The 22,870-nt window shown below is 44.3% G+C and overlaps 1 long non-coding RNA gene across 1 annotated transcript; it reads right to left on the minus strand.

Annotated features, from left to right (window-relative positions):
• Positions 1-1,007: 1,007 nt before the first annotated feature.
• LOC132825986 (uncharacterized) lies at positions 1,008-20,112 on the minus strand. Its single transcript, XR_009645837.1, has 3 exons — positions 20,028-20,112; positions 10,378-10,512; positions 1,008-1,410 (listed from the first exon to the last, which is right to left on the minus strand). It is a non-coding gene; the product is annotated as an uncharacterized LOC132825986 (long non-coding RNA).
• Positions 20,113-22,870: the final 2,758 nt, after the last annotated feature.

Consider the following 22,870-nt stretch of genomic DNA (forward strand, 5'->3'; position numbering starts at 1 on the left):
GAGCTTTTAGTGGAACAGGGATTGAGTTTCGGAACCATGAGATAATCCTGCAGCTGTACAAAACTCTGGTGCGGCCACATTGGGAGTGTTGCCTATGGTCCAGGTCACCGCTTTCCAGGAAGGATGTGAAAGATTAGAAAAGGGTTCAGAGGAGACTTACTAAGATTTTACCAAGTCTGGAGTGAAGGTCTTATGAGGAAGGCTGAGGGACTTAAATCTGTTTTTGTTCGAGAGAAGACGTTTGAGGCCAATGAATTGAGACATATAAGATAATCAGAGAGTTAGATGGGTTGGACAGTGAGAGCCTTTTCCTTCAGATGGCGATGCCGAGAACGAGGGCAGAGTGCTTTAAATTGAGGTAGATACTAATATTACTAAATACATATGGAACAGATGCCAGTGGTAGGTTCTTTACTCAGAATAATCGGGTCATGGAATGCATGGCCTGCAACAGTAGTGGACTCACCAACTTTAAGGGCATTTAAACGGACATTGGATAGGCATATGGATGAGAATGGACTAGTGTTGGCTACTTGGGCTTCAGATTGGTTCCACAGGTTGGCGTAACATCGAGAGTCGAAAGGCCAGTACGGCACAGTCATGTTCTGTGTTCTAGAGGGGATAAGTATGAGATGGGAGATGAAAGACTTAGATGGGATTGGAAGAGAACATTTTTCACACAGAGGATGGTGCAGGCATGGAATGAGCTTCCAGGGTAAGTGGGAGAGAAAAGTACAATACCAACATGTAAAAGACATGAGGGCAGGTACATGGAGAGGAGAGGTTTGAAGGGATGGGGATCAAATGCAGGGAAACGTGACTTGTTCATGGACTCTGGTCAGCATGGATGAGTTGGATCGAAGGAACCGTTTCTGTGCTGCATGGCTCTGTCTCCAGTTAATGGAGGAGGAGAAGACCAAGATAAGGCACGTGATAGGCACTGAAGCAAGATACAGCGATAGGGATGGTAGTCTGGAATGCAGTACATTTCAAATATATGGAGGGGCTATCGGGAAGAAAGGAGGTTACAGAGACAGGAACTGTTATAGGAGTTACAAATTATTGAAGACACTAGTCACCAAGACATGCCATAGATACATTGTTGCAGCCTACTGAGTCTTAGTACAACAGAACGTACAATAGGTGTGGGCATTGAGCCTGGGGTGTGTCGTACTGTGCTCCCCCTCCAACACTGTGTCTATGTCATGTCTTGTTAGCCCATGTATGGAGCCCTCTCATTGCTCCCTGCTCTGTGCACTGTGAGTGACCTGACGTCACTGCAGGATTTATTGAAGGCTCCAGATCTCCCTGCCCTTTGTCTCTCTCTGGCTGACCAAACATCTTCAATGAGGTGATGGACGAGACACCCAGCAGCTTGGAAGCCTACTGAGTCAGGAAAGTGCTGCGTACCTACAGGAGAGAGAGAAATAGACAGAATGGAAAATTCGACAGATGCACTGAGAGGTACACATGGATAATAGCACTAAGTCACACAGATATCTGGAATATCACAGTCTCCATCCCTGGCCTGTGCTGTTGTGTCTCTCTGGAGTGGAAACTTCAATTGGCTCAGGATCTGGAGTAGCTGCAATAGTGAGAGACACTGACAGAGACTACAATTAGACCCATGCAGTGAGGGATACCACATGGAGCGATACTGAGTGCTATCACCAGACTGCTGGAAGATGTCACTATCAAACAATTGTGTCAGAAGAACGGGTCTTGCCTCATTGTGCTCTGGTATAACTGGTCAGGAATGAGCAACCTGTGAGCAGGTGAAGTGATGGCCTCATGGTATTATTGCTAGAGCATGTATCCAAAACCTCAGCTAAAGGTTCAGGGGAGACAGGTTTGAATCCCACCATCAGAAGTCGGAAATTTTAAATCAATAACTTAAAAAACTTACAATTAACAATTCATGAATAAGTATGAAACCATTGCTGATGTCCAAAATAATCTTTGATCATCAAAAAGACACTGGTCCTTTCAAGAAGGACATCTGCCCATCCTCAGGTGGTCTACATGATATACCCACAGCAAAGTGTTTGCCTCTCAATTACTCTCTGAAATGGCCGAGCAAGCTACTCAGCTCAAAGACATCTGGAGTTGGGGGTGGAGGGGGGGTGGGGGGTTGTTGCAAGAAAGGCTGGTCATCCAGAGACACCCATATCCCACAAGTAAATAAAACCAATCCCATGGCACTGGGACCCAATAGAAACATGATGATAACAGAATCCTGGACATCATGTTAGTAGGTTTATGGACAGAGCTTTAGACTGCCAGAGAGGATGCAGGGACAGGATTCAAGTGAAAGGAGCTTTCCAAATGCAAAGAGAAAAAGTGAAGCATCAGAACAGCATGGGAATGTGACTGAAGACAAGCAGAAGGGAGTAGGATGGAAAAAGTTGAACTGAAACTGTACCTCAGTGAATAGGTCAGTGAATAGTAGAATGGGAAAGGACGGTTGGGTAACGCTGACAAAAATGGGTAACAAAGGCATTATAGAGAAAGCATTTGGCCTCAAATCATAAGTAGAGTCAGTCTGAATGTAAATTCTGGCTACTACTTGCCAAGGACACAAGCAGCCTAACAGTTTTAGTCACCGAACAGCATTTCATTGAATCATCACTGCATTAAACAGGAACGCATTGGAATTTTTAACAAAGGCATTGTGATCATTTTGGGAAACTTCAATAGTCACATAATCTGGGACAATCACACTGACAAGAGTGATATTGGAAGAGCAGTTCAGAGAACGTTTTTTTTTCCCCTCAGTGTTTCTTTGAATAACACATTGTGCAACTGGCGAGGGACGTAACTGTCTCAGAGTGACCGCTGTGCGATGAAACTAAGTGAATGAGTAATGTCACACTGAGAGACCCTCCGGGAAATTGGGATAAAATGACATTTAATTAATTATAAAGCTTTAATGTGAATCACAGAATGGACAAGATACAACTGGAAACAAATTTGCCCATTTACATGGGTTTGAGAGGAGAACTGACCAAGGGTTAACAGGATGAACAGACTGAAATGTGTGTCTGTAAGCGAACAGTTGAAAACAGTTGAAGAACGGTGTAAAACACTCAACAAAAGGACATTCCATTGAAACAGTCAAAACCTCAGCAAGAAATTCCCTGCTGTCCCTCACTCAGGGCAAAATGGACCATATTAGATTGTCAGGCTTAGAAGATCAGCAAACGCACGAACAATTCTCTAGCGAGAGAGTATTTATGCAGTAAGTGTTAGAGGGATTGCGAACTGTCTGCCAGCAGGAGAGGGGCAGTGGGAAAGGGAATAGTTGTCACGGTTTGATGAGATGATAGGAACAGGGAGAGATGATGATGATCGAGCTGGTGAGAGTGTTACAGAGAGTAGTCAAGGCCTGAACGATGTTACAAAGCCAGTACGAACTGTTGCAGCTGGAGGGGTTTGCAGAGGTAGTGAGGAACATATGTATTTTTATTTGTTCATTCATGAGATGTGAGTGTCATTGCTAATTACCCAGAGGACAGCTCAGAGTCAGCCATATTGCTGTGGGTCTGGAGTCACATGTAGGCCAGACCAGGTTAGAATGTCAGATGTCCTTCCCTAAAGCAGGTAAGTGAACTAGGTGAGTTCTTCCTACTGATCAGGAATGCTTTATAGTGACCCCACTAATGTCCACCACAACATAACATCCCAACTCCTACTCTCAATGCTGTGACCAATGAAGGTAGCCATCCCAAATGCCTGCTTCACCAGCCTGACTACCTGTGACACGATGATCAAAGAACTGTGTACCTGCATCCCTGGGACACTGACTGACAACACGACCCAGTGCCTGAACAGTAACTGTACAAATCCCACCCTGGAGTGTTTCTCCAAAATGGACTACTTCACATTTATCTAATTAAACTCCATCTGCTATCCTTCAGCCCACTATCCCAACAGTACTATTAATCCTGTTTTTTCATAGTTAACCTTCTTCACTGTCTAGTATATCACCAACTTTAGTGCCACCCAAAAAACGTATTTACCAGGAAACTAATATTCTCATCCAAATCAATTATCCAAATGAAAAACAGCAGTGGACTGTTTACACCTCCAGTCAGAATAACAATATGTCTCCAACTACCCCAGTCTCCTACCGTGAAGTAAATTGTATATCCAGGTGACTAGCTCCTCGTGGATGTCGTATCTTTTCAACTTGATCAGAACGTATTACCCAGTTTACCAATAGGAACGTAGAACATAGAACAGTACAGCACAAGGCCCTTCGGGCCTCAACGTTATGCCGACCTTTTATCATCCTCTAAGATCAAACTAACCTACATACATTTCATTTTACTATCATCCATGTGCCTTTCCAAGAGTCTATTAAATGTCCCTAATGTACCTAACTCTCCTAACACCACTGCAGTAAATTCGATGCACCCATCACACTGTGCTGAACCAAACTCTGAAATCTCCCCTTAACCTTCTTCCAATTACCTTCATATTATACTCCCTTGTGATAGCCATTTCTGCCATGGGGAAAAAAAAAGGATTTCACTGTTCACTATCTGTGCCTCATTACTTGTTCACACCTTTACCAGGTCACCCCTCACCCTCCTTCACTCCAATGAGGAAAGCTTTACCTCCCTCAAACTTTCTTCATAAGAAGTGCCTCCAGTCCAGGTAGCATTCATGTAATTTTCCTTTTACTATCTCTAAAGCTTCCACATCCTTCTTGTAATGAGAGAACCAGAACTGAACTTAATATCTAAGTGTGGTCTAAGGAGAGCTCCATAGAGCTGCAATATAGCCTCACGGCTCTGAAACTCAATCCCCCAGCTGAAGAAAGCCAATACAACATATTATTTCTTAACAACTCCATCAGCTTGGGTGGCAACTTTGAGGGATCTATGGACGTGGAACCAAACATCCCACTGTTACTTTACACTGCCAACAATCCTACTTTTAACCCAATATTCTAAATTCAAGTTACAACCTTCCAAAATGAATCACACTTTTTCAGGTTGAACACTTTCTGCCACCTCTCAGCCCAGCTCCCCATTATGTCAATGCCCCATTGCAACCTACAACAGCCCTCCACACTATCCACGACTCCACCAATATTTATGTCACTGGCAAACTTACTAATCCACTCTTCCACTCCCACATCCAAGTCATTTATAAAAATCACAAAGATCATGGTTCCGGGAACTGATCCCTGCAGAACTTGACTGGTCACCGAGCTCCAGGCTGAATGCTTTCCATCTATCATCACCCTCTGTCTTCTAGGGGCCAGGAATTCTGTATCCAGACAGATAGGTTTCCCTGTATCCCATGCCTCCATACTTTCGGAATGGTTAGAGGTAATGAGGCGTTGTATGAAAAAATGGAGAAGTACTGTGGGGACTGGAGATGGTTACAGTGATATCATGTGCTGAAGAGGCTGGATGGTAGGTCAGTAAGGGCTGGATGTTACAGACAGAGTGGGTTGTAGGTGCTGGACAAGCACCTACAAACATAAAGATTTTTGTAGTGTTGTGTCCACTATCCCCAAAACGCTAAGTGTCAAAGTCATTTTGGAAAGAGATAAGGATAGTGCAGAAGTGAAGGTGCCAACTTTGGAGAAGCCCCTAATCATTACAATATCACTGATACTGGGCATTATCATTATCATGAGATAGGATCTGGCAAACACAGACTGAGAGGGACTATTTGCAGTTGGGTTCATATTCGGATAAAGGAAGAAAGTTAAAGTGATACAGTGAGAATTCAGGGCCAGTGTGCTCCCAGAAGAGTGAATGACAAAGGCAGTAACTTCAGTGGATACTGGTCAAGCGATATCGTGAGCTGGATAAAGAAAGTACAGTGCGATGAAAACAGGCGAAGCCCTTCAAAAGTATAGTGTATGCAAGTGGGGGGGGGAGGGATTCCTTAAAAATGAGGGGCAAAGAATGGGCATGAAATATCCTTGGCAAATACTGTTAAGGAAATGCCCCAAGGTATTTGATCAATACGGTTTGAGGAAGAACAGTACCAGTTAAAGAGCTGCACCTGTTAGAAACCAAAGGGACAGTCTGTGCATGGAGCCAGAGGAAGTAGGTGAGGTCTTTCATGAATACTTCCCATCTGTATTCACACAGGGGAAAGGCACTGTAACCAGGGATTTCCGTTGGGATGCTGAGGTGCTAGAACATGCTAAGACCAATAAGGAGCAAGTGTTAAATGTCTTCATAGGCACAAAGGTGGAGAAATTCCTAGCGTCCAATGAAATGTATCCAAAGCTGCTATAGGAGGTAAGGGAGGAGATTGCTGGGGCCCTGGTGGATGAATTTAATACTTTCCTGGCCACAGGTGAAGTGCTGAATGACTGCAGGAGAGCTAATGTCGTTCCTTTGTTCAAGAAGGGCAGCAGGGATAGGCCAGATAATTACAGAGCAGATAGTCTGACAGCGGGGAGAGGGAAATTTCTGGGAACAATTCTGAGGATGAATTAACACTTGAAAAGGGAGGGATCAACTCGGCTGAGTCATCACGGATTTGGCAGAGGAAGATATTGAGGAGGAAAATGCAGATGGTGTGGTTTACGTGGACTTGAATACGTCCTTTGACATGGTCTCACATGGAAGGCTGGTCCAAAAGATAAGAGCCACTGGGATTCAAGGCAAGTGTGTAGTTTGGATATAAAATTAGTGAATAAACACCTTCATCTTTGATTTCCTTTCACCAGCGGGTGTACCACAGGGATCTGTGCAGGAACCATCGCTGGTTAGTCTGTCGAATAATAACTTCGATGTGAAAGCAAAAGAAATTATTTGCAGGTTTGCAGATGACATGAAAGATGAAGACGTTGTTCACAGTGAGGGGGATGGTCTCTCATCACAATCTGATGACGTTCAGATGATAATCTGAGCAGAGTGTAGTTCTGATCAATGAGGTCATACCCTGTGGGAGATATGGTAAGCGAAGGACAGACATAATGAATGGTTGGTCCTTGCGGAGTACTGAGGAACACAGGGACCTGAGTGGACAATTCTAAAGCTCCCTGAAGGTGTCAGCACAGGTGGACCGGGTGGGGAGGCACCTGAACTGGGAGCTGGAGTAGGGACCCATATCCTGGTGGGGCGAATTGTTAGAGTTGCTTGAGAGGATATAATCTAATCTGGCAGGGTGTTGAACCTTAAACAGTCGTAGGGTCAGAAAGAAGATTGATGCTGGTACATGAGTTAAAGACAGCAATTTCAACAGACAAGGCAGGCAAGAACATAGCAGGGAATGGGGGGAAACCGATGATTAAACTGCATTTATTTCAATGCAAGAGGCCTGACAGATAAGGAATGTGAAATAGGGCATGGATTGGACCATGGGACTGGGATATTACACTTATTACAGAAACACAGCTGAGGGAGGGGCAGGGCTGGCAGCTCATTGTTTCACGGTAGAGATGCTACAGGAAACATCAAAGGGGAGGCAAGAGAGGATACAGGGTAGTTGGTTTTCATTGCAAGAATCATTGCAGCAGTACTTAGAGAGGATATTCCAGTGGGATCGCCCAGTGAAATTATGTTAGTGAACAGAGAAATAAGAATGGGTCATCGCTCTGACATTATTGTCCTATTGACCCCGAATAATCCATCACAGACTGAGAAACAAATATTTCTGGAGATCTCAAATATCGATCACAACAATAGGGTTGTTATGGTAGGGGTTTTTAAACTTTACAAACTGAGAATGGGGCTGTCAGTGTTCAGTGTTTATAAAATGGGGCCAGACCAATCTTGATCTTATCAGCCAGAAACTTTCAAAAGGTGATTGCAGAGTCTATCTGCAGGGAAATGGAAGTCTGGCAAGTGAGAATATTTTAAGTGAAATAAACTGATTGAGCAGTGCCAGCATGTTGCTGTTTGTGTGCAGCTCAATGCTGACAGCATTTGGAAACACTGGCTTTCTATTGAGGGTCTGGTCAAGGAAAAGGGGCACATGTCAGGTATCGCCAGCTGGATCAAGGGAATCCCTGAGGATATACAGGGGCTGTAGGAATACACTTAGGGTGGAAATCAGGAATGCAGAAAGGGTGAAGGAAATAGCCTCAGCAGAGAAGGATAAGGAGAATCCAAAAGTGATTGTATAACTATATTAAGAGTAAAAGAGTAACTCGAGACAAAATAATGGCCCTTAAAGATCAATGAGGCAATTGATGTGTGGGACTGCAGGATATTTGTTAAGACACTAAACACTTCTTTTCACTCCAGAACTTACTGTGGACAAAGACTGGGGAACTCGGGGAACAAGAGTAATATGTTAGACCACAATTGGAGAATTCTGCAATTCCAGTCTCCCTGCTACAGGAAGGATGTTGTGAAACGAGGATGTGCTCAGAAAAGATTGACAAGATGTTGGGGGTTGTTGCTGAATAAGCTGGGGTTACTGTCACTGGAGAATCGGAGACTGAGGGATGACCTGACATAGGTTTATATAAACCATGAGGGGTATGGATTGGGTAAACATTCATGGTCTTTTCCCAGGGGTTGTGTAGGGCATAGGTTGAAGGTTAGAGGGGAAAAGTTTAAAAGGGACTGAAGGGACAGCTTTTTCACGTACATGGTGATGCGTGTATGGAACGAGCTGAGAGAGAAAGTAACGGAGACTGATACCTTTTAAATGTTGTAATTGTATCTGGATGGATATATCAATAACAAGGATTTTGAGCTACATGGGCCAAATGCTGGTAAATGGGATGGATGTATTTAGATTTTCTGGTCAGCATGGATGAGTTCGACCGAAGTCTCTGTTTCCATGCTGTACATCTCTATGGCTTGAAAAGAGGGCATGTTATAGAAGAGGTGGTGCTGGAGGTTTTAAAACACAAAGGTATGGAAAGCCCCAGGACCTGTTTAAGTGTTTCACAGGATATTGTGGGATTCTAGGCAAGAAATTGTGGAGGTATTTGTACCATTGACAGCCATGTGAGATGGGCTGGAAGGCTAGACGGTGGCATAGTGGACAGTGAAGGAGGATTTCTAATATTACAAAGGGATCTTGATGATATGGGTGAATGGGCTGAAAAACTGTCGATGGAATTCAATCTGAATATATTCAAGGGAATGCATTTGGTGAAACAAACAAGAGTAGAACTTCCTGAGGAAGGGGTGGATGTGGGACAAATACAATGTTTAAAAGACATTTGATTAAGTACTGGAATAGGAAGGGGTTAGAGGGATGTGGGCCACCAACAGGCAGGTGGGATGTGTTTAGTTTTAGGTTATGTTTGGTACCAACTGAAGGGTCAGTTTCCATGCTGTATGGCTCTATGACAAGAATGTGGTTTTATTTCATTATTTAAGAAAGGCTGCGATGGAAAGCCAGGAAAATAAAGACCAAATAGCCCAACATCAGTGGTGCATACGTTGTGAAAGTGATTCTGTCAGACAGGAGTCACATTCACTTGGAAAGTCAAGGATTGATGAAAGACAGTCAGCACAGCATTGTGCAGACAAAGCTGAAAATGTGTTGCTGGAAAAGCGCAGAAGGTCAGGCAGCATCCAAGGAACAGGAAATTCGACGTTTCGGGCATAAGCCCTTCATCAGACCCTGAGTAAGGTGAATACCCAAGGGTAGGTGAGTCCAAACCTGGAGGGTATAAAAAGGAGGTGAGAGAGGATTTAAAGAGGGAGCTGAGGGGCATCATTATCCACAGTGGATGGTGCATAGACGGAACGAACTGCCAGGGTCACATGGAGAAACAAGATCAATTACAACATGGAAAAGACATTTGGGCTGGTACATGGAGAGGAGAAGGTTTGAATGGATATGGGACAAACACAGGCTGAAGAGATTCGGTCAGTTTGGGAAACCTGGTCAGCATGGACTAGTCAGAACAAAGTTCTGTTTCCGTGCTGCATGCCTCTGTCTCCAGTTACTGGAGGAGGAGACTACCGGGATAAGGCATGTTGTAGACACAGAAGCAAGTTACAGAGATAGGGATGGGTAGTCTGGAGTGCAGCATATTTCAAATATGTGGAGGGACTATCGGAAATTGAGGAGGTTACAGGGAATGGAGCTGATGTAGGAGTTACACATTTTTCAAGACACTGGTCATTGAGACATAAAATAGATACAGTGTTGGAGGGAGAACACAGAACAGAAAGTTCCCTGGCAGCATTCCCACCCTCTTGTGGGAGGCCTGCATTCCCCTCTGATGCTCACTAAGACAGCACAGGCCTGGATTGATAATTTTGAACTCCCGATGCTGTCTTAGTACAACATTAAATAGAGGCAGTGATTGATCCTTGGGTGGGTCTGTACTGTGCTTCCCCTCCAGCACTGTATCTATGTCATGTCTTGTTAGCTTATGTTTGGAGCACTCCCATTGCTCTCTGCTCTGTGCACTGTGAGTGACCTTACCTCACTGCAGGATTTATTGAAGGCTCCATATCTCCCTGCCCTTTGTCTCTCTGGCTGACCAAACATCTTCAACGAGGTGATGGACGAGGCACCCAGTAGTTTGGAAGTCTATGGAGTCCAGAACTTCCTGAGTTCCTACAGGAGACAGAAATAGATGGAGTGGGAAATTGGACTGATGTAGTGAGGGTTACACATGGAGAATGGCACTGTGTCCCACAAAGATGTGGAAAATCCTAGTCTCCATCCCTGGCCTGTGCTGTTGCGTCTCTCTGGAGTAGAGAATTCTGTTAGCTCAGGATCTGGAGTAGCTGCAAGAGTGAGAGACACTGACAGAGACAACAATTAGACCCACACAGTGAGGGATACCACATGGAGAGAGACTGAGTGATATCACCAGAGTGATGGCTGATTTCAGGATCAAAAAAATGTGTGGGAAGATGCGTGGTGTCAGTGCTCAGGGATGAGCAACCAGTCAGCAGGCGAAGTGATGGCCTAGTGGTATTATTGTGAGAGCATGTATCCCAAATCTCAGCTAATGTTTGGGGGAGGCAGATTTGAATCCCACCATCAGAAATGGAGAAATTGGAAATCAATAATTTTAAAAAAGAAGTAATTAACAATCCATAAATAAGTATGAGACCATTGCAGATCTACAAAAAAAGCCCAAACACTTGTCCTTTAGATAAGGACATCTGCCGATCCTCAGGTGGTCTGCACGACGTACCCACAGCAAAGTGTTTGCCTCTCAATTACCCTCTGAAATGGCCGAGCAAGTTACTCAGCTCGGAGGCAGCTCGGGCTGGGCAAGAAAGGCTGGTCAGCCAGAGATTCACATCACATTTTTTTTAAAAATCCATAAAGGTTGGTCCAATTAGAACTGTGCTGGGACCAGGGTCCCGGCCAATCGTATCGGTAGGTTTATGGACAGGGCTTTAAACTGACAGAGAGGATGCTGGGAAGGGGTCAGGTGATAGGAGCTTTCCAAATGCAAAGAGAAAAGGTGAAGCATTGGAGCAGCATGGCCATGTGGCTGAAAACAATCAGAAAATAACAGGATGGGACAAAGCTGAACTAAAGCGGCACATCAGCAAATTGGGCTGTGACAGGAAATTGTGGCAAAAAGTAAACTATGTGTTTTTGTCAAATGGACGAAGTCTCATCAATAAGGTAGATGGATTTGTGACACAGAGATAAATGGGATTTAGACACCAGAGAGACGTGGTTACAGGGCAAACATAAGTGTTCAATGGTTTACAATCTTGTGTAAATTCAGGCAAATGGACAACGTTACCAATAATGGATAACAAAGGCATTACATTGAAAAGCATTTGGCCACAGATCATGAAGTAGAGTCAGTCTGAATGTAAATTCTGGCTACTACTTGCCAAGGACACAAGCAGCAGAACAGTTTTAGGCATTTCATTGCTCATCACTGCATTAAACAGGAACTCGTTGGAATTTTAAAAAATAAACACATTGTGATAATTTTGGGAAACTTCAATATTCATATAATCTGTAATATTCACAATGGTAACAGTGATATTGGTAGGCAGTGCGGAGATTTTTTTTCTGTGTATCTTTGAATAACACATTGTGCAACTGGCTAGGGACATAACTTGTGTGATGAAACTTAGTGAATAAGTAATGTCACCTGGGGAGATCCTCTGGGAAATTTGGATAAAGTGTAGTTTAAAGAAATATAAAGTTTTAAAGTGACTCACAGAAAGAACAAGCTACAACGAGAAACAAAAATAGCCAATGACATGAGTTTGAGGGGAGAAGTGGCCAAGGTAAACAGGCTAAACAGACTGAAACGTGAGTGTGTAAACGAACAGTGGAAAACATTTGAAGGAACAGTGTAAAACACTCAACAAAAGGACATTCCATTGAAACAGACAAAACCTCAGCAAGAAATTCCCACCTGTCCCTCACTCAGGACAAAATGAATCATATTAGATTATCAGACTGAGAAGATCACCAAAAATTACTTAAAATCCTGAAGTGAGAGAGTGTTTTAGGAGTAAGTTTTAAACGGATTGCAAAGGGTCTGCTAGCAGGAGGAGGGCAGTGGGAAGGGGAATCATTGACACGATAGGAACAGGGAAACGTGAAGGTGCTGGTGGTGCTGAGAGTGGTCAGGGCCTGAACGGTGTTACAAAGCCAGTACGGATTGCTGCAGAGGGAGGGGTTTGCAGAGTTAGGAAAGGAAGGTATGTACTTTAGGGTGTAGGTTTGCTCGCTGAGCTGTAGGTTTGATATCCAGACGTTTCAATACCTGGCTAGATAACATCATCAGAGGCGACCTCCAAGTGAAGCAAGCAAACCTACACCCTAAAACTTAACCTGAACTACCTTCCTTCACAAACCTTGCAAGTTATGTACTTTCATTTATTCATTCATGGGACGAGGATGTCACTGATGGGGCAAGGAATCTTTGCCCCACTGCTAATTACCCAGAGGGTCGCTCAGAGTCAGCCATACTGTTGTGTGTCTGGATTCACATGTCGGCCACAGCATGTTAGAATGTTCGGTGTTCCGGACTAAAGGAAGAAAGTGAACCAGATCAATTCTTCCTACTGAACAACAATGGTTTCATGGTGGCCACACCATGACATCCCAACTCCTACTCTCAATGCTCCGACCAATGAAGGTAACAATCCCAAACGCCTGCTTCACCAGCCTGTCTACCTGTGACACCACTTTCAAAGAACTGTGTACCTGCATCCCTGGGTCTCTTATTGACAACACGACCCAGGGCCCGAACATCAGCTGTACAGGTCCCACCCTGGTTTGTTTCATCAAAATGGAGAATTTCATGTTTATCTAATTAAACTCCATCTGCTATTCTTCAGCCTACAATCACCCTGTCATGCCAATACTGCTCATCACCAGTCCTCTTCCTCACCAGTCCTCTTCATCACCAGTCTTCTTCATCAGCAGTACAGTTCTTCCTGTTTTATCATCAATATCCTTCTTCACTGTCCACTTTGCCACCAATTTCAGTGTCACCCAAGAACCTTACTTACGAGGAAACCAATAATCCCATCCAAACCATTTATCCAAATGACAAACAACAGGGGACCCACTGCACCGCTGGTCACATGCTTCCAGTCAGAAAAACAACATGTCTCCCATCACCCTCTGTCTCCTACCATCAAGCCAATTGTGTATCCAGTTCACCAGCTCCTCCTGAATGCCATATCCTTTTACATTGATCTGAATTTTATTGCCCAGTTTACCATACAGACACAGAACAGTATAACACAAGACCCTTAGGCCATGATGTCATGTCAATCGAATGTTTGAACGTAAAATCTAGCTAACCCACATGCTCTTCATTTTATTATCATCCATGTGCCTATTCAGAAGTATATTAAATATCCCTAATGCATCTAATTTTACTGCCACCGCTGGCAGTGCATTCCACTCAGCCACCACTCTATGTAATGAACCTACCTCTGAAATCTCCCGTTAACCATCCGCTAATCACCTGAAAATTATACCCCCTTGTAATAGCTATTTATGTCAGGGCAAAAAATGTCTCTCACTATTCCCTCTCTCTGTGCCTCTCATCATCTGTTCACCTCTACCAGGTCGCCTCTCACCCTTCTTCACTCCATTGAGAAAAGCCTTCGCTCCCTCAACCTTTCTTCATAAGACATGCCCTCCAGTACAGGCAGCATCCTGGTAAATCTCCTCTTTACACTCTCTAAAGCTTCCACATCCTTCCTGTAATGAAAGGATCAGAACTGAACCCAATATTCCAAGTGGGGTCTAACCAGGGCTGTAGAGAGCTGCAGCATAACATCACCACTTTAAAACTAAATTCCCCAGCTAATGAAATCCAACACAACATATTCCTTCTTAACAAGGCTCTCAGCTTGGGTGGCAACTTTGAGGGATCTATGGACTTGGAAACCAAGATCCTTCTGTTTCTCCACACTTCCAAGGATCCTGTCTTTAATCCCACATTCTGCATTCCAATTCAGTCTTCCAAAATGAATGACTTCACACTTTTCCAAATTGACCTCCATCTGCCACTTCTCAGCCCAGCTCTGCATCCTGTTATTGTCCTGTTGCAACCTACAACAGCCCTCCACACTATCAACCACTCCATCAACCTTCGTGTCATTGGCAAACCTACTTACCCTCTCTTCCACTCACACATCCAACTTATTCACAAAGCCACAAAGAGCAGAGGTCCTGTAACCACTCCCTGCAGAAAACCACTGGTCACTGAGTTCCAGGATGAATTGTTTTTATCTATCATCACCCTCTGTCTTCTGAGGGCCAGTAATTCTGTATCCAGATAGAGAGTTTTCCCTGTATCCCATGCGTCTGTACTTTCTGAATGAGCCAAAAATGTGTTTTATCACATTCTCAAAAGATTCACTCAGACTTGTAAGGCATGACCTGCCCCTTACACAACCATGATGACTATCTCTAATCAAACTATGGTTTTCCAAGGAATCATAAATCCTGTCTCTCAGAATCCTCTCCAATAACCTGCACACCACAGACATAAGACTGACAGGACTGTAATTCCTAGGATTATCCCTATTCATTTCCCTGAACAAGGGAATACCATTTTCCTGCCTCCAATTATCTGGTAAGACTCCAGTGGACAGTGAGGGTGCAACGGTCATTGCCAAGTGCACAGCAATCTCTTCCCTCACTTCGTGTAGTAACTTTGGACGCATCCAGCCTGGTTCAGTGGACTTATCTATCCTTATCTTTTACAACATTCTCATCACATCCTCATTCTTAACATCCACCTGTTCACGTTCATCAGCCTGTTTCACACTGTCCTCACAAACGACAAGGTCCCTCTCAGTAGTGAATACTGAAGCACAGTATGCATTAAGGACCTCCCTTACCTCCTCCGACTTCAGGCACAAGTTCCCACCACTATCCCTGACAGGCCCTACCCCTACACTGGCCTTGCTCTTGTTCCTCACATAAGTGGAGAATGCCTCACGGTTTTCCTTAATCCTTCCCAACAAAGCGTTTTCATGCCCCCTTCTAGCTGTCCTAAGTCCATTCCGCAGTTCCTTCCTGGTACCTACAGAGAATCCCGATAGTGTGGAAACAGTCCATTGGGCCCAATACCTCCATATCAACCCTCCAAACGGTACCCCAGCCAGAACCACTCCCCCAACCTAATTCTCTCCATTTGCCGTGACTAATGCACCAATCCTACACATCCCTGAACACTATGGGTAATTTAGCATGCCTGAGTCACCTAACATGCACATCCTTGGGCTGTGGGGGAAACCGGAGCACCTGGAGGAAACACACGTAGACACGGGGAGAATGTGCAAACTCGACACCTGATAGTCACCTGAGGCTGGAATCGAAATGGAGTGTGTGGTGCTATGAGGTAGCAATGCTAACCACTGGGCCATCGTGCTGCTCCATGTTACCCTCGAGAAAACTGTCTGACCATTGCTTCCTCAACCTAAAATAAGCTTCCTTCTTCCTCTTGACTAGATGCTAAAGTCCATGTGGACAATGTTCACTGTTCTGCCTTCACCTATCTCTTGGCTACCTCCTCGAAGAGTAAATCCCGTTTGTGAAACACTGTTTCCCACTCACAAAGCCATGCTGACAATATTGAATCCGCCTTTGTCTTTCCAAATATACGTAGCTCCTTTCTCTCAGAATCTCCTCCAACAACTTCCCCATCACTGGACTCACGGGGCTGTAATTTCCTGGCTTTTCCCTGCAGCCCTTAAATGATGGAACAGCATTAGGCGCCCTCCAGTATTCCGGTACCTCACGGTATCTGTTGATAATATAAATATCTCTTTCAGGGACACCGCAATCTCTTCCCTAGCTTCCCACAATATTCTAGCATAGCCCTAATGAGCTACTGAGAATTGATCTACCTTTATTTGTTTCAAGATTCCAGCACTTTCTCTTCTCTTTTGAGGATTCTTTCCAAGACATCACTATTTATTTCCCCAAGTTCTCGAGCTTCCATGTCTTTCTCCACAGTAAATACTGACAAGACTATTTTGTCTTAATATCTCACCCATCTCCTCTGGTTCCACACATCGATGACTTTATTGATCTTTAAGGGGCCCTATTCTCTACCAAGATGCTCTTTAGCCCTTATTGAAACTTGCATAAAGGCTTCTTTATGCAAATCAAATACACCATATCCCCTGTACCACTACACCCCTCCTACACACTTACAACTCTGCCATTTATATTCACACCAACACATTAAATCCAACAGGCTCAAAAACATATTCTCCTTTATAAAATGTGTTTCTAAGGGTCCAGGTATTTTTTATTGACCGATCCTTTCTCACTCATTTCAGCACGCTCCTGACTTACAGTTCTTGTTTATCAATCTTAAAAAAGTAGCTTATGGGGTCATCAGGCAATAGAGAAGGCAAATCAAATAGAGTTTAAAAACTAGGGAGATCTTGCTAAAATGATGCAAGATACCAGTCAGACCTAGAATATTATGAACAGTGTGAGTGCCCGAAGAAAAGATATTATTCCATTGGAGGCAGGTCAGAGAAGGGTCACTCGACTGATCCTGGGAATGGAGGGATTTTCCAATGAGAAGAGGTGGAGTAGATTGAGGTTGAACCCATTGAAGTTTAGAAAATGAGAAAGGAATGGAATGAAAGATTCTGAGGGGCTCTGATCGGGCAAATGCTGGGAAGTTAGAAAATAGAACAGTAGGTCACAGCAACAGGCCCTTCGGCCCACCATGTCTATGCTGTCCATGATACTATTCTAACTCATTCCACCTGCCTGCATATGGTCCATATCCCTCTATTCTCTGCCTGTTCATGCTTCTATCTAAATGCCACTTCAAACTTTGCTCACATTTCTGCTTCCACGACCTCCCTCGATAACTTCCCCTCTCTATGTAAAAAATAAACTTGCCTCACACATCTCGTTTAAACTTTCTCTTTCTCACCTTAAACCTCTGCACTCTAGTATTTAATACTGACACATTGGAAAAGTGATTCTGACTATCCATATTATCTGTTCCTCTCCCAATATTTGTTCCTGTACCTGGTCACCAGTCACCCTCTGATATTCTCACAAATCAATCCAACTTTGTTTAATTTCCTCTTACACCTAACACACCATTAAAATCCCTAACACAGGTAACGTGCTGATAAACCCCTTTTGTACCCTCTCCAAAGCCTCCCCATCCTCCCTATTGTGTGGGGATGAGAACTGCACACAGTTCTCCAAATGTGGCCAAACAAACATTTTATACAATTACATCAGATGCAAACCACTTTACCCAACGTTGTGACCGATGAAGGCCAGTGCTCCATTTGCTTTCTTTCCCATCGGAAACACTTCTGTTGCCATTTTCAGGGAGTTACTGACTTGCACCAAGATCCTTCTGTTTATCAACATCCCTCAGGATGTGAACTTTCTTCTTGACTTTAACATGACCTCACACTTGTCCAGATTAAACTCATTTTGCCATTTCTCTGCACATCTCTCCAACTGATCAGTAACCTCCTGCAACCTTGGATCTCCTTGCTCATTCACTCCAACTCCACCAATTTTCATGTCACCGGCAATAATTATATTTGTCACTTCCTTTCCTTTCAATTGTGAGAGAATCTGTAACCAGAGGGCAGAAAATCCCAGCAAGGGCTCACCCATTGAAGATGGAGATGGGGAGGAATGTCTTCACTCAGAGGGTAGTGACTCTGTGGGAATTCCTGACTGCAGGGGGCTGCCGAGGCTGGGTCATTAAGAATATTTACAGCAGAAATGGTGAGGTTTTAATGAATCTGGGAAACAAGGGTTTGGTGGAGAAGGCAGGAAAGTAGAGTTAAAGATAATCGGGTCAGCCATGATCTGATTGAAGGGCAGAGCATCCTCAATGGGACAAATGGCCTAATTCCTCTCTTACATCTCATGGTCCGAACTCAATAAGTCCTGCATAACATTATGGGTCTCTGCTCACAAAACTCCTCTGTAATGGGATTTTTAGATACTTATTAATACACAGCATTTGATCTACAGTAGACAATTTTGTTGATGGCTCCTTGATGTGATGTTACAGAAAACCATCTCGTATCCAATCCAGGATTCCATCCATTACAGCCCTGATACTCATTAGTTATCCAGTCGGGATGGAGACCACCGTCACAAACAGTTACTGTACTGCCCTTGCTACAAGTACATTCAGTGTCCTGACTGTAACCATATTGACATTACCATCACTGTCTGGTGCCTATAAAGGAATTCTTGCTAATGGCTGCTGCTCCTTATTTATTCTCAGCTCCACTCAAATAGATGACAAATTTTGATCGTCAGTTCCATGTGGCTCTCTCATTAATACACTAACCTCATCCTTTACAACTTGTTAATTTTTTGCCTAGTTTGTCTCTTGGGACTAGATTAGGTTGGGATATCTGGTCAGCATGGATGGGCTGGACTGAAGGATCTGTTTTCATGCTGTACATCTCATTGACTCTATGACTCCATCCCAACAACCCTTCAATATTCCCTCCCCAGCGACGGTCATTCTGCATCTACATCTCCGGAATGACAGTTCCATCATATCTGTTCACTGTCATTCCGTCTGCCTTATGGCGAATGCAGGGAGTCAATCCTCAGTAGTGGGGTGTTGAACAGATGGGTAGAGTTACAGAAATAGGGAGGCTTACAGGGACTCGAGGATGTTAGTGTTAAACAGAGTTACATCTGGTCAAGAATGTCAGTGGGACAAAGGGGCTTGAGGATTGGAGGAATTTACAGAGGTAGAGGGAGCTGGATTAGATTCTGGAGATAGGGATAGGGATAGGGATGGATGGAAGGAGAGGCAGGCAGAGTGAGAGGCACAGACAGGAGTGTGTTTCAGTCGGATAGTATTGTGTATACTAACAGAGATATGGAAGGTTGTAGTGACTGAAGACGTTAACAGATACAAGGCGGTTTCTAGGTTCTGGAGACTACAGAGATAGGAAGGCAATGGGGAATGCCGGGTTACTGGGTTGGAGACAGTGACACAGATGGGGACGGTTGCACAAATTGGAAGAGGTTCCTATGGTCAGGAGGGGTGTGGGATCGGGAACGAGGGTGAAATTTAAAACAATTCGGATCGAAGAATTGGAAAAAGATAAGGAGATTAAAAATCTTTCACAGCTAAGGAAGGATTGTAGCAGCTGCGGAAGATTACCTAAGTAGGGACCGATGGAAAGGTTAAAGACAAATACATTGACATGGAGGGTGGTGTTGGTAGGAGGAGCTGACAGGGATAGACAGGACTGTCGGGGTTTGCAGGGATGAAGGAATTTATTATCTACTGGAGAAGGTTAGGGATTAGGGCATTAGGGGTTACAGAACCTGAAGGTGACACAGAGAATAGTGTGGACTACAGGAGATTCCAAACAGAGGAAGGATTATCGGGACTGGAGAATATTACTAAGATCACTAACACAGCATGGGCCAGGATTGATGCCTGCGATCCCCTGTGCTGTCGCATTGAGGACCAGTACAGCAGAGGTGAGAGCAGGACCCTCACAAGGTGATGGGAATGAAGCCTAGAATGTTGCTGTTCCTTGCCCAGCTGTGTATCTATATCCCTGTCTTCCAGGTCTGAATATAGAAGTCTACCACCCTCACCCTGTGCTGTTTACTGTGAGTGATCTTACCGGCTGCAGGATTTACTAAAGGCTGTAGATCTATCTCTCCATCTCTCTCTGGCTGACCAAGCGTCTTCAATGAGGTGATGGGTGAGACAGGAATTCGGATTATCCTGATTACCTGCATGAGGCTGAGAAATAAACAGAATGGGAAATTAGACTGATGCAGTGAAGATAACTTGTGCAGAGTGGCACAGAGTCCACCAGAGATCATGAAAATCCCAGTCTCCATCCCTGGCCTGCGCTGCTGCGTCTCTCTGGAGTGGACAATTCTGTTGACTCAGGATCTCAGACCAGCAGTAAGATCAGAAACACTGACAGAGGCAGCAAATAGACCCACACAGCGAGGGGTACCACGTGGAGAGAGACTGAGTGATATCACCAGAGTAGAGGAAGGTGTCAGGATTGCACAATGGTGTCAGAAGTCGTGGTTCTGATGTAGTGGAAACCACTACCAGTACTCAGGGAGGAGTCAGCCATTATATTGCGATGGGCTCCACATTCCTTGTCAATCATATGACCAGGATGATGCAGGTTGCTTTAAACTGACACAGATGAGGAGGGAGACGGCATAGGTGAAAGGAAATTCCCAAGTCCAAAGAGAAAGGTTGAAATATTGGAACACCATGGGATGCGGCTAAAGACAAACAGAAAGAAACAGGAAGGGACTGCGTTTAACTGAAATTGTACATCAGCAAATAGGTTTGTGAGGGAAATTGTGATTTAAAAAAGTAAATTGCTGTTTCTTAACTGGAATGCATGAAGTATTTGCAATAAGTTACATGCACGTGTAACTGTGATTTCTGTCTAATCACAATCAGGGTGACATTTTCACGGGGTGAACAAAAAAGGTGAATCATTAATATCTGAGGTCAGACAACATTGTGGAAAGCCAGACAGAATGGGAAGCAGGATGGGGAACTCCCACAGTTAGAGATAACAATGGGATTACCAGCAAAATATGTGGCCTCAGATTATCAAGCAATAGGAAACCAAATTCTGGGTAATAAGGGTCAGAACACAAAAGTGGAAGGTCAGTGTTAAAGCCCCTTTACAGCATTACATTATTAGACACTGCATTAACAGGGAGTTATTGGAATTTGTAACAAAGGCACTGGGATAATTGAGAGGGAATTCAGCCTTCCTATCTCTTCATCTCATTGGTGATGGGTCACAGACGAGGCTAACTCTCTCCCACTCTCAGGGGGAGTCTGTAGGTGGCTGTACAGACCGATGTGGCCTCCCATAGATTCTGTTACACTTGGGGGTAACAGGTTGCCGTGGGAAGGGGTGGGTGGGGCGTTGTTGTGACAGCATGCTCCCTGTGCTCTTTTCTCCTGGATTCCCCTTTTTCCCAACAACAAGTCTTGAGGTACTTGATACTGTCCCAGTGCTCCTCCTCCACTTCGGACGGTCTTGACCCAGTTATTCCCAGGAGTTACCAGATTTTATTAAGAGATGAAAAAAAACTATCAATTCTGAAGAAGCCAAAGTTTAGAAATGTGGACGCATTTTTTAAAGAGATCGCCAGGGATTCTCCTTGCAGGAGGAGTGCAGTAGGAAGAGGAAACGTTGCCAGCGTTTAATCAGAAGATCGGAACAGGGAGAATTGAAGGTGCTGGAGGTGGTGAGGGTGTTACAGAAGGGGCAAAGGCCTGAACAATGTTACAAAGCCAGAATTGCTGTAGCTAGAGCTGCTTGCAGAGGTAGGGATGGACATACGTATTTTTCATTGATTCCTTCATGGCCTGAGGATGTCACCGGTTGGACCAACATACATTGCCCTCCTGCTAATTGCCCAGAGGCAGCTCAGAGTCAGCCATATCGCTGTGGGTATGGAGTAACATGTAGGGCAGGCCAGTAAGAATATCAGATGTCCTTCTGTAAAGGACATTTGTGAACAAGATGAGTTTTTCCAGATAACCAACAATGCTTATATGGTGACCTTTTGAATGTCCAGTACAGATACAATCTGACTCTCCTACTCTCAATGCTGTGACCAATGAAGGTCACCATCCCAAATGCCTGCTTCACCAGCCTGTCTACCTGTGACGCTACTTTCAAAGGACTGTGTACCTGCATCCCTGGGTCACTGGTTGAAAACACTACCCAGGGCCCAAACATTAACTGTACAAGTCCAGCCCTGGTCTGCTTTACCAAAATGCAACCCTGTGCATTTCTCCACCTGCTATTCCTAACCTCACTGACCCAGCAGTACTGTTGATCCCATTGTACTCTTCAATAACTCTCTTCACTGTCCACTTTACCACTAATTTCAGTGTCACTCACACACTTGCTGACCATAACTCCTGTATTGTCATCCAAACTGTTTATATAAATGATACACAACAGTGACCCAGCACCGAACCCCATGGTACACCGTTGGTCACAGGCCTGCAGTATGAGCAGCAACCCTCTATGAGCATACTCTGTCTCCGACCGTCAATCCAATTGGTATCCAGTTGGTGAGCGCTCCCTGGTTATGTGTGATCTAAACTTATTAACCAGTCTGCCATGCAGAACATTGTCAAAGGCCTTGCTAAAGATCATTTGGACATCATTTACTGCTCTGCTTTGATCTGTCACTTGTCTACCTCTCCACTCAGGTTTGAGGCATGATTTCCCGTGCACAAAATCATGCTGATGATCATTAATCTGTCCTTGCTTTTCCAAATGCATGATGATCCTTTCTCTCAGAATCGCCCCCAACAACTTACCCACCTCTACCATCAGTCTCACTGGTCTGGAGTGGCTGTCGATGACACAAACATCTCTGCGAGGGACCCGGTAGTTTCCTCACTAGGCACTGGGATACATCTGATCATGTCCCAAGGGTTTTTTTTAACGTTTTG

Source organism: Hemiscyllium ocellatum, chromosome 21 (assembly GCF_020745735.1).
Source record: "Hemiscyllium ocellatum isolate sHemOce1 chromosome 21, sHemOce1.pat.X.cur, whole genome shotgun sequence".
Classification (NCBI taxonomy): domain Eukaryota; kingdom Metazoa; phylum Chordata; class Chondrichthyes; order Orectolobiformes; family Hemiscylliidae; genus Hemiscyllium; species Hemiscyllium ocellatum.